Below are 16,289 nucleotides of genomic sequence, written 5' to 3'. Positions count from 1 at the left end.
TTCCCTTCCCTAATTAGTGACTGAATCTGCTGCTAGGAACTCAGGGAAGGTCATGGAGGCTGAATGAAGCCTATTTCCTGTAATCAAAGAAATGGGGGACACAGAAAGGCTTTTGTGTCCAGGAACCCCATGGAGTCCTGTTGGCTTCAGCCCCTTTAAATAGCAGTTGTCCATATCCCACTCCAGATCACTTGAGTCAGTCTCTGAGGACAGCAGGAGGCAGTGGACCAGAGACCAGCAACACCAGGGCACTGGTTAAAATGCAAGTTCCCCAGCCCCATCCCGGGCCAATTGAATCTGAAACTCTGGGGTGGGGTCCCCAACTCTGCATTTTAACAAGTCCTCCAGGAGATTCCTATGCACAAGAAAAGTTTGAGAAACAGCAGATTTTTGTATATAATTTTATTTATTTTCTTTTTTATTTTTGGCTGTGTTGGATCTCTGTTGCTGCATGTGGGCTGTCTAGTTGCAACAAGCAGGGGCCACTCTCTAGTTGTGATGTACCGGCTTCTCATTGCAGTGGCTTCTCTTATTGCAGAGCACAGGCTCAATAGTCATGGTACACTGGCTCAGTTGGTCCATGGCGTGTGGGATCCTCCCGGATCAGGGGTCGAACCCATGTCTCCTGCATCTGCGGGTAGATTCTTTACCACTGAGCCATCAGGGAAGCCCAGTTGGTGGTTTTAATGTGTGTACAGAGTTGAAAACTACTGGGTTAGTTTAGGACCTTTGTGTTTTTAAAATGAGTGAGTGAGGATTGAGTTTAGTGGCCTCTACAGTGGTGGCTTATTTCCTCCCTGCTGAGGTTCAGGGTTCAGGATGAGAGGAGATGGCCTCTACTCCCTGTAAGGTGGAAGGGGACAATGACTTTCACATTCTTTGAATATCTTCTGCATATGTAAGTGAGAACAAGGCAGCACCGTGAGCACTGCTGCCCACTCTGCTCTATCACCAACATCCGTAACAGAGGAGGCTGGCAGGCTCAGGGCATCCTTGACGAACTGTATTTTGAGACAGTGCTGAAAAAAGCAAAGAGGTGGAGCCCAGGCTCCCTTAGCTGCTTAGTGAGTCCCAGCTAAGCCAAGTTCACACCCTGAAAACATAAAGCCTTTTTCTTGGGTTTTGGCACATTCTTCACAATCCTAATCCTGGAGGAATTAATTTCTCATTTTGGAGTAATAGAATAGTTGTGGGAAGTGGGTGGAGTGGGAATTTCTAGGAATCACAGCTCTTTTTTTTTTCATTCACTTCTTTCTTTTATTTTCAATTTAATGTTTCTGACTGCTTGTTCCTGATGCTCCACCCAGCAACAGTTACTCTGCTTTGTCTTGGGATCACGTATTGGTATTTCCAGGCAGAAGGGACTAAAGTATGCGTCTGGGTTAAAGCAACTGGGGGATGAAATCTGGCTAGAACTCCATACCCTCTGCTTTCCCAGCCTGGAAGGAGGTGTGTGCATGTGTGTGCACCTGTGTGTGTCTATGTAGGGGACAGAACATGTCCCCTGATCTGGTTCTTCCACAGCTGGAGAAATCTGTAACCCATATGAGCCAGCTCTTGTCTAGTGAGGGGCCACAGGAGAGGAAAGAAATCGAGGGTAGGTGGACACCTGCTGGAGGCTTCTGTGGGTTCCAGGGGCATCTCTTTCTCTCCCTGGCTCATCCGTCTGGATTCTGAACACACCAGCTTCCTGTGCATGCCTTGTGCCCCAGGCACACCTTGGTCCTCATTTGGTTATTAACCACCCTCCTTTTTCCTGCCTGTCTCTGCCTTTCAGGGCTTCTGCTGGCAACACTGTGGGGTTTCTCCTTGGCTTCTTCCAAGTCTGCTGGGCTAAGGGAGATGTCTTGGATTTATGAAAATCAGCCCCATATTGGGGCCAGATGCTTCAGAGAAAACGAGGTGGTCAAGACGAAGTCAAGAAACAAACAGGGGAAAGAAGGAGGCCCAGCAGTGAAGGGCAGTCTCCTCCAGGGGCTTCTGAAAAGTCTCCTTTCTCCGCGCAGCCTCTGCTCCTTCTCCTCCCAAACCAAACATTTGCTTATGGTTTTTGTAAACTTCCACGTCTCACTCTGGGGCCAGCACACCAGTGTTTGCTGGGCTGTTTCTTCCTCTCTGTGGACAAGGGCGAAGAGGATGGAACACGGGAATCCTGGCAAGTGTGAATTGAATGCCTTGCAGGAAGTTGAGGGCAAACGTCAGCCCTGAGTGGGGACAGCTAGCAGACATGGCTTTCCGAGGTGGGTGAGGAAGCAGGCAAATGCTCAGGCTCTTCTCCTTCCTAATTACATGACTTGTATTATCAGAAACATAGTCATAGAAATCATAGCAATGGTGACGATAAATCACACTGGGGCACTGTACTGAGAATGTCACACATACCTTCTCATTTAGAGCCTCCAACACCCCCTGAGCAGGCGCTTTGGAATTGTTATTACCTCCATTTGTACTTTGAAACTCAGAGAGGTTTCCATGAATCAGGGATGGAACGAGATTTGAACTGAGGCTGTCTGATTCCAAAAGCTACACTCATTTTTTTCTTTTTTTATATAAATCATTTATTTGACTGGGCCAGGTCTTAGTAGCAGCACAAGGGATCTTTGATCTTCATTGTGGCATGCAGGTTCTTATAGTTGCAGCATTCGATCTCTTAGTTGTAGCACGTGGAATCTAATTTCCTGACCAGGGATCAGACCCAGGTCGCCTGCATTGGGAGCATGGAATCTTAGCTACTGGACCACCAGGGAAGTCCCCAGACACTATGCTCTTGAACACTATGTGATGAATCTAAGGAATCCACGATTGTTAAAGAAGTTGTTTAAAATTCAGATAAGTAATTTACTGTCAACAGTTTGGTTTATGTCTTTCCAATCATTTCTGTGTGCAAAATATTTCACATTATAAAAAATATTTTATGTAAATGGAATTTAATAGACTACTTTTGTTTAATATATCCTAGATCTCTTTAATGTCATAAAAGGCCTTCTACATGATTATTTTAATAGTTGCAAAGTATCCCATCATATGTGTAACCATAATTTATTTGACCAATTCCTTATTATTCAATAGTTAAGAGGGTTTTTTCTGTTTGTTTTGCACTATTAGAAATGTTTAATGATTTAAACATTAAATCTGAGCATTCAGCCACAGTTATTTCTTTAGAATAAACTCCTGTACTGGATTTGCTAGATGAAAGGGTGTGAAAAATGTTAAGGTATTTGATGCATATTACCAAACTTTCCTCCCAGCAGATGAATGGGTGTTTCGCTATGCCTTCACTAGCATTAGGTTTTGGTATTTTAAGACTGTTGCCAATTTAAGAGGTCATTGTTGTTTTGGTTTGCATTTCTTGGCTGTCTGCTGAGTTTGAGCTTTATGCCTGTGTTTACTGTGGGCCTGTATCTGGAGGGCAACAGGAGAATTTCCTCTAGCAGCTCTGCATGTGATATTTCTGTCTTAGCTCCACTCTTCTGGCACCGAAAGCCAAGTCCTAAAGAGAATCTCTGGTCCCACTGCTTCTTTCTTGGCCAGGATCCTATGAGCGCTGTTCACAGAGGCAGATGACATCTGCAGGGATTGCCTAAGATCCCAGACAACTGGACTGACAAGTGCCTTTTATATACTCCTGTCACCAAGAACAGGATTGAGGGTGCCAAAGGCCTGAGCACGCACAGGTTCCCACAGTGATGTGGCACAGCTGTCCTGAAGTCCAGTCTGGAGCAGAAAGACCTGGGTTTGCAACCTGGTCCACCCAGGGTCTGCCTCTCCAAGGCTTAGTTTCCTCACCAGTAAATGAGGGGATAATGAGTAAAATGATCAAATCAAGAGCCAATTTCACAGGGATGGAAGGATCATCCAAGGAGATAATGCTTGGAAGGTACTGGGCATGTGCCAAACTCAATAAATCATCATCATTATGACTATTTTTTAAATTGCTGTTTGTGACCTTATATATGAGATTATTCATATTTACCACCACCACCCCCCCCCCCGCCCCCACACACATAGCAACTGCAAATCTGTTTTCTTCTCTCTTTTTTTGGCTATGGTGGATGGCATATGAGATCTTAGTTCCCCAACCAGGGTTCAAACCCATGCCCCCTGCAGTGGACACATGGAGTCTTAACCACTGGACCACTGGGGAAGTTCCTCATTATGATTACTGATCAGTTGTGAGTATCTGGAGGGTTTTGAGAGAGGTATTTTGAGTGAATGGAGGTCTTAGGCCTCTGAGGAGACTGATGAAGCTCAGGGAGCTGTTGCCACAGGTAGAGACTGAGTGACGCTGCATTGCCAAGGTCAGAAAGGAGCTGGTGACTTACACTTGAACCAGTGAGGCCCAAACCACTTGAAATTGGACAGTGCCATCTGTCATATACAGGGAGGGACTGACACAATCATTGGGTCTGATGGTAGGTTTTATTTTTCCCTTATTGGGAATTTATTGGGACAGATCATTACAAATTAAGCCGTATCAGAATTGTTGTTGAGTTTCCAATGAAATGGAAAGTATAGAATTAAGTGATACTGAGTCTGTCTGGCAAGTCTGACATGGGATGTCTGTTATCACACAGACAGGGACTCTGCTCTTCACTCTGTGCCCTATGGCCTGGTGTGGGGGCTGCAGACTGTGAGCACGTAGCCAGTGTTTGTTGGGCTGAACTACTTCTGCTACTTTTTATCTCAGCAAATTCCTTAAATCTTGCTTACGCTCCATTCCTTTATCTTTAAAATGGGGAAGTCATTTCCACTTCAGTTGAGGGTAGTACTGAGGATTCAATAATAGATAATGAGTGAGTCCCCAGGACAGTGCTAGGGTCATTGTAGGAGCTCAGGCAATGTTCATTAAATGAAAGTGGTGCCAAAACATGGAAACAACCCAAGTATCCATCAACTTACGAATTCATAAACAAAATGTGGTTTATCCACACAATGGACAATTATTTAGCCTTAAAAAGGAATGAAGTTCTAATACATCCTACAACATGGATGAACTTTGAAAACATCATGCTAAGTGAAAGAAGCCAGAAGCAGCAGGGCACATATCGTATGATTCCATTTATATGAAATGTCCAGAATAGACACATCTGTAGAGACAGAAAGCAGATTTGCAGTTGCAGGGCATATGGGGGTTTCCTTTTAGGGTGATGAAAATGTTCTAGATGATGGTTACATACTGTGCGTGCCCAGTCACTTCAGTCACGTCTGAGTCTTTGTGACCCTGTGGACTCCAGTCCACCAGGCTCCTCAGTCCATGGGATTCACCAGGCAAGAATGCTGGAGTGGATTGCCAATTCCTTCTCCAGGTCACACATTATGAATGTCCTAATTTCACTAACAGTAAATTTTATTTTATTTATTTTTTTAACAAGCTAAATCAAATACATATTTAATTAAGAAACTAATAATGCAATATTACCTAAATAGAATGTAAGCATGTGTTCAACTACCATGTTCCATATTTCAGAGAAGAGGCGTTAAGGATTTATGCCCTAAGTTTATTTACAAACATATCTAGGATGCTGAGTTCAAGGGTTTGATCCTTTTAAGAGATTGCACCTTTTAATATGTTCCTCTTCCTATCTGTCTCATGTGTCTTGCTATAAAGAAAGGTGCAGCAAATCCAGACCCAAAGAACAAAGTCATCATAGCTGGTAACCGCCACTTGTTTTCCACTGAAAATGGTATATTCTTCCCTGGACCCTCCTCATAGTGGCTCCGACGAACCACAGAGGTTGTGAACCTCCGGATGCTCTGTCCCAACATAGCGCTGTTGGAAGCTCGACAAAATATCCAGAGATTGAAGGCAGAAGAAATGGCGGCCGCAATCTATGCGCTGCTTCCTCATGACCTTTAACAGTAAATTTTAGATCATGTGTGTGTTACTACAATTGGAAAAAAATGTTTATTCCAACTGTCTCTTAAACTTCCTCTCCATTCACTCATTCATCCACCCACCATTTTGCTGTGTCAGGAGACACAATGTGAAGGCTTTCACTGAGACCTAACCACGGGTGAAAGAGAATATGAAGGGCATGTATCAAGAAGTAAGTTGTCAGGAGCATTTCCCTGTTGTGAGCTCCTTGGATTCCTATTTCCAAGGGCAAGTCTTAACACATGTCTTCTCAGCTGTTCCTCTGCTCCCAGCCAAGTAAGACTTGCTTCGAAGTGGTAGGTTTCAGACCAAGTCTGAACACACTTCCATTCCAGCCAGACCCCTCAGGGGCCAGGAAATGCTGCCCATTGGAAAATGTTTTGAATGAATTGACTTAAACCCAAATCTTCTCGGTTCTCAAGGGTCAGCCTTTCTACTCATACAGACAGGAGGTAGAGGGCAGTTTTTTTCCTGGAAAGGGAACTGCTTAAAGAAATCAACATCGAGTCAGAGGAAAGAGACTCCTGAAACACAGAAGTGGATTAATGAAAGCTTCCAAAAGGAAAGGGAAGATTAGTCCCTACTCACTCAACCAAACTCTGAAAGTTGCTCTGTGGGCCATCTGAGGGTCATTCCTAGAAGCTCAGCACTGCTTTTTATGATTTGTCCTGCTGGGGCAGATACTGAGGGACCTATTTTATTTGGTTCCAGGTTCCACTGTGAGTTCTATTTAGGATTCCCTATAACCTTAAAAGGGCTTCCCTGATGACTCAACGGTAAAGAATTCACCTGACAATGCAGGAGATTGGGTTCAACCCCCTGGGTTGGAAAGATACCCTGGAGAAGGAAATAGCAACCCACATCAGTATTCTTACCTGGGGAATTCCATGGACAGAAGAGTCTAGAGGGTGGTAGTCCATGGGGCCCCAAAAGACTTAGCAACTAAAAAAAAACATTAGCCTTCAAAATATTTGTTGATTCATTGATTAACGGAGGCATCCAAAAGAGTGTGAACATAGGGTGAAGGACCTCTGTCTTCAAGTAATAGCAGCAACTGTTTGTTCAGGGCTTACCATGAACCAGACATGCTACACACATCCTTCACATTGATACTATCCCTATTTTAATACATGAGCAATCCGAGGCTCAGAGAGGGCAGTTTACTGTCCAAGGTCACACAGCTTGGACAGCTTGCTGGAGAAGAGCAGACTCAGGATGACTTTGGAAAGCTGGCACATAGGGAAGAGGTTAGGCTTGTTCTGTATGACCCCAAAGGGAACCCTTTGGTTCTGGGTCTCCACAGCATTTTCGTGGCCTGTGGGATCCTAACAGATGGAAGTGGGAGACTGAGGCAAAAGATGGGACAGAAGGGTCTTCAAGGAGTAGGGATGTAGATTCATATGCTGACACTGCTGGTCATGTCAGCTCTCTGTGTCTCTCTCTTCTCATCTGTAAAATGGGACATTATTGGTCAGGCCAGCCCACGTTGCTTCACTCTATCATTCAGCAGCTCCCTATAGTTCTTGGGATCAAGTCCAATCTCTTCTTATCATGGCTTAGATGCTCCTTCATGCTCAGGTCCTAGCTTTCCTCTCCAGCCTCCTGCCTTGTCACCACCTCAACCAGAGCAAATTGTTTCTTGGTCCCCAAATCCTTCAAGTCCTCTTCATCCTCCAAGCCTTTTTACACACTGTCTCCTTGGTCACTCTGTTGAACTTTCCTGGGTGGGCAAGAATGGGATGGCATTTGAATCCAGGCATTGAGGATTGCCATGCTGAGCATCACAATAGCACACCCAAGGGGCCTGTTAGGCCCTGCAAGTGAGTGTCACCTACTATGTGCATCAGAGCAGAAAGAGGTGAAAAACTTTCCAGGGAGGGCAGCACTGGTATGAACCAGATGCTGCGTGGCCCTGTCCACCCTCTGTGTGGGAAAAGCCCCTGTGCCCCGCCTCACTGTATATTCTGTCTTCCCGCTCAGGTGGGCAGCAGGAGTTTTGGGGTAAGGGTGGGCAGGTGAAGTTCAGGCGGGTGTGGGGAGAGATGGTGAAGGGAAGGGGGAAGGTTAAGTTCCACAGTGTTCTGGCCAGACAGACCTAGGCAGAGTCCATGGTATCCAGAACTAACCACATTATGCCCAAAGTCTAAGCATTAAGGGCCCCTCAGTGGGCCCTGTCGGGGAAAGCCAACACAGACCCCAGCCTTCCACTAGGACTTCAAGCGGGGTTTGAAAACTCAAATGCTCCAGGGCCTGGGGTGCTGTCCTAATGAATGGAATCGCACTGTGGGCTTCCTGGCCCATTGCTTTCTCCCTTTGGGTAGACATGGATTCACAGAGAGGATGTGTCCGTTGGAAGTAAAGCGTCAATGTTGATGCTGTGATCAGTGCTGCCTCGTATTGGAGAGACCAGAGGGAGCCCGGGCCCCGCCCTTCTCCCCAGTTGCAGCCCGCTGTTCTGCCGGGATGAGAGCCCTGGGTGACTGACCACCCCAGGGAGCAGGTGCTGTCAGGCCTCTCCCCTCTCTCATACCTTACTTTGGAAACTTGCACTGTGCTCTGGAAACTTCCAACCACTTGTATCTTCCTTCCCTTTTGGACCTGACAGCTTTTTCCAGAATTCCAGAATGTTGTTCTGCCAGCCGGGCAAGTGCTAAGTGAATTAATACATCCCAGGAATGGCCTTTTGCCAAAGACTGATGGGTCTTTGATGTAGGTATGCTCTCAGCGTCTTCACCTCACCCCTCAGCTCGGGTCATCCCAAGGTTCGAGCTTTATGCATTTCCTGGAAGCATTCGGCTCCAGTTGTCCAAGGTGGCTGCTGGCTCAGCACTGCACCCTTTGCTGCCTGTCTCCTCCCCTCTTCCCCTGCTGGGCTGTCTGCAGCTCCCACATAAACCATGTGCTCTCAAACCTTTGTCAGCATCAGCTTCTGGTGTGACTCAAAGCAAGAGGCCTGATGTTCAAGATGAAGCAGAAATCTGGTTTTTATATAAAATCCCTTAATTTTTTACTTTTTTTTCATTTATTTTTTATTAGTTGGAGGCTAATTGCTTTACAATATTGTAGTAGTTTTTGTCATACATTGACATGAATCAGCCATGGATTTACATGTATTCCCCATCTCGATCCCCCCTCCCACCTCCCTCTCTACCCGATCCCTCTGGGTCTCCCCAGTGCACCAGGCCCGAGCACTTGTCTCATGCATCCAACCTGGGCTGGTGATCTGTTTCACCATAGATAATATACGTGTTTCGATGCTGTTCTCTCGAAACATCCCACCCTCGCCTTCTCCCACAGAGTCCAAAAGTCTGTTCTGTACATCTGTGTCTCTTTTAGATCCCTTAATTTTTAAGTGTTGGTCAGTTGTTATAAACAAAAGCAGACCAGGCATGGACCATGCATCCACAGGGTAGATTTGGTCCATGGCCAGTGGTGTGTGGGGTGAGGTGTGCACTGGGCCTGGCCTGACGCTGGCATCCCTTAAATGCTTGGGCATCGTGGCTGTGGCTATTCTCATGGGTGTCCTCTCCAGAAACGTGGCTGTCTTCTTTCCCTGCATCTCCGAGAATGTCTCTTCTTTGTTATCACTCTCCTTTTCTTCCTCCCTTCCTCCCTTCTCTCCCTCATTCTGATTTTCTTGGGCAAGCCTCTCCAGCCGAGTCTTTACTGCTTGCTTGCTCTTCTAATAAACTGCACAGCAGCATTTAGCAAGGGGTTTACTAGCTACTAGGGGACTGCATCTCCAGGGAACCTGTTTACTGTTGGTAACCTCTGTCCAGATGTTTTAGAAATGGTTCCTTTAAAAACTACCCCAAGCTCGAGTTTCTCAGATCAGTAGTGTCCTGTGATGTATATGCCTGGCCTGGCTCTCCAGGGTCCCTACTCTCCGTGGGGGTCGCTACATTTTTTGGGTAGTGCCACAGAGGCCCCGTAGGAGTGGGTCGATTTGAGGACACCAAGGGTTTCAAGCCACCGGCAGGTTTCACAACAGCAGCATGGATGCCTTGGAGCTGTGAACTCTGACCCCCGGTGACCCCAAGGCCGACTCTAGCTCCTGGCCTGCGGCTCAGTGAGGAGAATGGGAAAGCGGGAAGGGGCTCTGAAACCCTGGGCTTTTTCTCCCTTGAAGTAGGTAGCTATATCACCTATCACCTTACTGTCTGCTTAACCATGGCTTTTAGTCCTAACACTTACCCTTGCAGGTTTCTGGTAAGTACAAACTGTTCTGTAGAATGCCAAAGTCTTGAAAATCTTATTCAGGACAAAAAATAAATAAATAAAAGTTTACATGATAAAAATTCCACCCATAAAATTGGTTTTGAGGGAATCCTGGTAAATGGGATCAGTCAGAGGAAAGCAGGGCTTCCAGAGCCTTCAATACACTAATGTGAACTGTACCTCCTTACAAGAGGTTAGGTGGCCACAGTTTCTCCAAAAAGACTTGGGGGCACTGCTGTGGACTCCAGGACCCAGCAGGGCTCTGTGCGCAAGTGCGTAGCCCAAGGCCTCTCTCTGCGCGCGATCAAGCTGCCTGCTAGGATGGAGCCAGCTGACTGGCTGTCTCAACGACCCCACGGGGTGTTTGGCTCCTTCCCAGGGTGGATAACTTGGGGTGTAGTACAGGAACATACAGGAGCCCTCAGAGGTCTGGGAGTGGAAAGAGGCTGGGCCTAGGCTGGTGGCTGAGAGAGTGGGAGGCTGGGGAGGTCTCCAGGCTTCTCAGCTCTATGATTAGGGCAATTTGTTTCTCCAGGGGGCCATTTGTGGTAGGAAACACAGCCTAGAAATTAAACTAAATATATCCAGTGCCAGAAGATTGGAAACAGCAGTGGCACCTGGCTGGGTCTGGGTGGCCAAGATTTTACCCAGGTCGGGGTGTCATTGTGCTGCCTCCTGTATTTTAAGGGTTGGGAGGAGAGTAGTTGGAGCTTCCAAAGCTTGGCCTGGGTGAAATGACAGATACAGGTTTGAATTTGGGGGGAAGAGGTCTCCTGTTTTCATATCATGCTTTACTCTGTCACCCCCTGACTCCAGGGACTACTGTCCCCAGTTTTCAGTTGTTCTCTGCCTCTTCATGGCTGCTGCTATTCCCGCTTTTCCTGTGTCCCCAAACCCACAAAGCTCCACAGGCTCTGTCTTCTCGGATTCTAAAATGAACCTTCTCCCTTCTTCCTGGGGAAACAACCATTCCCTCCAGGTGGCTGTTAGAAAACAAAAGTGTGGAAATTTAATTTGCACTAAGTTCCTATGACTGATACAGCATGTAATTGCACTGCATTTCTTAGCTGCAAGGGTTTCTAGCAATCTCAGGTGATTCTTGAAATTTATTTGAAGGCCAAATGAATGCACAGCTGCTGCGAGTGGGAAAGCACTGCCTGCCCTTACAGCTGACTTGAGTCCATCCCTAAAGGGGTATTTTTGGAACAATGGTTATCAACTACTAATTACACCTTTCATTGTAAAGGCAACTGGGGTCCAAAATCACAGGACTAGAAAGTGGCCAAGCTGGGACTTGTCACCAGGTCCCCTGGCCTCTAACTAATGTCCCTGTTTGAGAATACCTGGGTGTTTCTCTCTCAGACGTTGTCCTTGCAGCCAACTCCAAACTGTTATTACCAGCTCTGCTATTCTGGTAACATAAAGAACATTCGCCACAGCTTCTGCACGTATCCCTACTTTCCTTGTGCCTTTCCCCTCTCAGGAACAGGGAGCAGTTTCTGTCACTTGCTTCATGCTGGAAGCTACCCCTTTCCTACAGCTGCTAATTTTTTTATTTCCCCCAACCCCGCTTTATTGAGATATAATTGACATATAAGTTTTTCTGTTAATTTTTACAACCTAATTGCTGCTGAGAATAAATACAAAGATGACAGAGACACACTTCAGATTCTGCTTGTTGCGTGTTTTCATTTTTAATTAAATAATTCACATTCTGTTCTGCAAAGCAGATCCCGACTGGCAGTAGCCACCAGCTTTCTGAAGGCAACCCCTGTATTTTCAGGAGATTGTAGCCACGGCAAGAACATTGATGGCAAGGACATTGATGGCAAGGGAGCTGGGAGCAACATGGCCAAGCAGGCTGAGCTACATGCTACACATACAGACGTGTGGACACATATGTACATACCAGGCCACCTATGGCCAGGAAAGGGGTATCCTGTACTACGTGGCCATGAAATATGACATAAGGCCAAGGTCTTGGCAAAAAGAGTTTGCAGGATCCAGGAGGGAGCAGGGGAATCAGGCAGATTTGGTCTAGAAAGTACAGATGAAATGGAGACTTTAGGGGGTGCCCTGTTCAAGCCCAATGTTAGAAGAAGCAAGATACATAGGTCATTTTACTTGACAAATAAATACAAATAAAATACCTGGTCCACAATATGGGCTAGGCCCTGAAGACGGCACCATGTAATCTTGGAAACACATAACTAATTAGTCCCCCATGCACAGTATGGAATGACAAAAGTGACAAGACCCTAGGATCTTGAAGTTCTTAAGACATCTGCAGTTGCTAATTCTGCTTCATCCTTTTGAGGTAAAGAGCAGCTTCCACTCTTCCTGAAACCATGGTAGTTGAAAGGCCACGTGGCTGCATTCAGGAAACCCTGGGCCTCCTCCCTCCCTTTCTAACTGGACCATGTCCTAGCAATCTTCCCAGGCAAACTCATCAACTTTGGATCTCAGAGGATGCGCCTTCTTTAAATGTGAGCAGACTGACAAGACCCACTTCTAGGATCTCATCAGTCCACACAAATTTAAAGGAGCATCCTCTGCAGGCATCTGTTCCCCCCATCCCCTCCTTGCCTCAGGGACACAGCCATCCAGTCTTCTGCCCCCATTCTTCATAATCCAGGGCCTCTTAAGGGACAGGCCCCACAGTCAATTAACACAGGCCCAGGGCTGGAAAAGACCTTCAGGGTTAGGACCAGAGCATTGCATGCTTATACCTCCTGTCTGCTGATTGGCTAAGCATACATCTTCTGGGACACGGATTCCCTGGAGCTCATTTGGGGAGCAGAGGTGGAAAGATGTCATTTTAATGGGTTCGGTGGGACTTTTGCTCTTAAGGGTTTGGTCAGCAGCTGTCCCATCAGACCAGACTCTGGCACAGCTCCCAGGCTGAGGGTGCTGGCAGACAAACATTTTGTTTTTCTGTTATTTTCAAGTGAGTGCATCACATAAACAGACAAAGGGCTAGAATTTACTCGTGTCTCTCCACCTTAGTGATAACTTGGTGATAACTTGCAGGAGCTGTGCTACTGAGCCCTGCACATCTGCACATCTTCCCTCTCCACGGGACTCAGGAATCCTGCCCCCTCCCAAATCCTGCTCCTATAGACCTTTCCCCATGTCCTCATCCACTCCAAAATTTATAAATGAGGTCCAGAGGAAAAGCCAGGAATGGGCAGCAGGGGTGACGCCTTGAGGGTGCTGGACACTGCCCTGTCTCACCAAGGCCTGGAATGTTCTGAGCTATTTTTATAGAATGGGCTAAAGAGGTCTTCATGAAGAAGAAGAAAATGAGTAAACGCTCATTGCTGAATGAGCCTCTTGTTCTGGGGTAGCTGGCGGCGGGCAGAGGTGAGGCCTCAACGCTCCCTGTCTCCAGGCAGGTGGGTGTTGCAGAGGGGAAGGCTCTGGTGTGAGGGGGGAGCACAGCGGGAACAGAAAAACAAACCAGGGCTGGCCTTGCTGGAAAACGAGGCACTGCCTCTCAGCCGGACCACTCTCCCTAACCCAGCTCCCTGCTGGTAACACCTCATGTGGGTCTCCAACCAGGTCCCAACGAGTATAAAGTCAGTAATCATCCCACCCTGCCCTCCCTAAAACCCCAAGGGTTCCCAGAGCATTGCTGAGCCTCAAGCAACACTCAGGTGAGTTGCGTCTTATTTCAGACACGTGGGCAAAGGTAATAATGCAGAAAGGGTCTTACTGTCGTATCTTCAAATCAACTGTAGGAAAAAACCCAAGCTAAAAAAATACCCTGCAGCTGTCATGACTCCCATGCTCTCAGCTTTGTCCTCTGGTGTATTTTGAATTGTCTTGGAGTGTCCTTGTATACATGAAGTGAATAGCTTCTATTACTGTTGTCTTTCTTGATTTGGGTACAGCTTTGAGTCCCTGCAAATAATAAAATATTTTTCCATCTCTTCTTTTTCACAAAATAAATAAATAAAGTCAACCTGCAGTGTACAAATTGTCAGTGTCCTGAGAAGTCCCAAAGGTCCATTCTCCGCACAGTCCTCACGATTCAGGGGTAGAGGCCTTAGCCCCAAAGGCATAGGAAGGAAGGAAGGAAGGAAGGAAGGAAGGAAGTCCGCTATTCACACTAGGAGAGCCCAGGACCCAGGAAGGGTGCTGGACAGAGGTGTCTGCCCCTCACCACCCCCAAGTAAGGGATAGTGGAGGGAGCAGGGCAGGGGCTGGGGAAGAACGGCCAGCACTTCTGGGCCTGCCAGAACCATCCTGGCACCACTCTGCCCCAGGATCAAGTTTTCAGAGCTAGAGTACCTTTGGGCCCCAGATTAGAGCCAGTTCCCTGCACAGTTTATGCTTGGACTATAAAACCTAGAGATTTCCTTAATTGGCTGAATCCATGGTGATGGAGACCCAGGGCACTGACTGTAACGGATCCCACAAGATGGCCACTGTCCTCACCTTTTCAAAGGCTGGCTTTCCACCAGGCTGCACCCCTTTCTTCCCTATAGCAACCCCAGCTGGACTCAGATCTTGTATTTCCCTGCTGTCCATAATACTCAAAACAAAACTCAGCCCTCCAGGCTTGATAATGGGACGGATCTGATACAGAGGTTGTCCAGGAAACCAGAAACAGCCCTTAGTGAACTTCTGATGCTTCCTGAAAGTTCTCAGGGGGTACTGAGTTCTACTCCCTGGTTTGGGGTGAGAGTGGGGAAAGGCTTCTGCTTTGGGGACATTTGGTGCTTGGTCATAGGCCCCTGACCCCCCAGGAAATATGTTAGGGCTTGGGAGAGATTTTCAAATCTGGCCTCTTCTTGATGAGGGGGTGAGGACTGCTAATTTATGCTGCTTTGGACACTCAGCAAAGAACACTGGTGATTTCTGAGATCTGTTCCACATGGGTTCAAACAGAAAAGCCCGTGGGGCACTGTGGGCTGCCATGTGGCCATCAAGGCTCTGATCCTTCTGGAGGAAGTTTCCTTCTCCTAATCCTCTCTCTCCAGCAGGATCTAAAGTGCTCCCCACAGATCCTCCCAGCCCCCCTCAAGACCACAATGCTTCCAAGCAGCACTCCTGCAGAAACAAACCTGAAAATATAGCCACAAGAGACCAAACCATAAATAACTTAAAACACTCAGACCATCCCATGTTGAGCAACACTCTTCCCAGAGCCCTAAAGGAGGAATTCCAGACACTAACCACAGAACCATGACAACCGACCATGTGGCTGACCTCGGTCCACTGTCTTCTCAGGGGAGGGGCTATCCTGATGTGACTTCTCCCCGAAGAGCACTCTATACTTCCATTTGGGCCCTGCCCCACAGAGGCCTGGCTGGAAATGACAGGACTCCTGAGCTGCCTTTTGTCTCCAGGGACCACAAATGCGCCTGCCAGTCAGGCCTGAAGCAGCTTTCAAACACGGACATGCTCTTAGGGAGTCAATCAAGCTGGGATGGGGCCTTCAGGCTGCCATCACATGGGGATCAGACACGCCAATTTAAAACATGCTGCCTATTAGCAGCAAGGACATGAGCGAAGTGGCCATGAGAATCTAAGGTGGACAGAGGCCATGCACTTAGCAGTTCTGTACCCATCATCCAGCCTCAGACTTACATGGGGCATAGGGTCATGGTTCATGACCATATACCACTCCCCCATCCTCCTGCATGCTGCAAGCTAATTCACTTGTCCTGTCCGACTCTTTGCAACCCATGGACTTTTGCTTGCCAGGCCCCTTTGTCCATGGGATTCTCCAGGCAAGAATACTGGAGTGGGTTGTCATGCCCTCCTCCAGGGGAATCTTCCAGACCAAGGGATCCAACCAAAATCTCTTATTATCTCCTGCATTGGCGGTGGTGGCAGTTTAGTCGCTAAGTTGTGTCCGACTCTTGCGACCCTGTGGACTGTAGCCCGCCAGGCTCCTCTGTCCATGGGATTTTCCAGGCAAGGATACTGGAGTGGATTGCCATTTCCTTCTCCAGGGGATCTTCCCGACCCAGGATTTGAAGCCAGGTCTCCTGCATTGCAGGCAGATTCTTTACAGACTGCGCTAAGAGGGAAGGCAGGTGGGTTCTTTACCACTAGTGCCACGTGGGAAGTCCCTCCCTCATCCTCCAATAACTCTGAAAAGCTGTTTTTCTGTATGTATATGTGCATGTATTTCTGTTTTTCTGTGTGTGGGGTGTGAATGTAGGTATGTGTCTTTATATGTATA

This window comes from Cervus elaphus, chromosome 15 (assembly GCF_910594005.1).
Source record: "Cervus elaphus chromosome 15, mCerEla1.1, whole genome shotgun sequence".
NCBI classification, from domain to species: domain Eukaryota; kingdom Metazoa; phylum Chordata; class Mammalia; order Artiodactyla; family Cervidae; genus Cervus; species Cervus elaphus.
The sequence above is the reverse complement of the archived record's forward strand: the minus strand, read 5'-3'. Positions refer to the sequence as shown.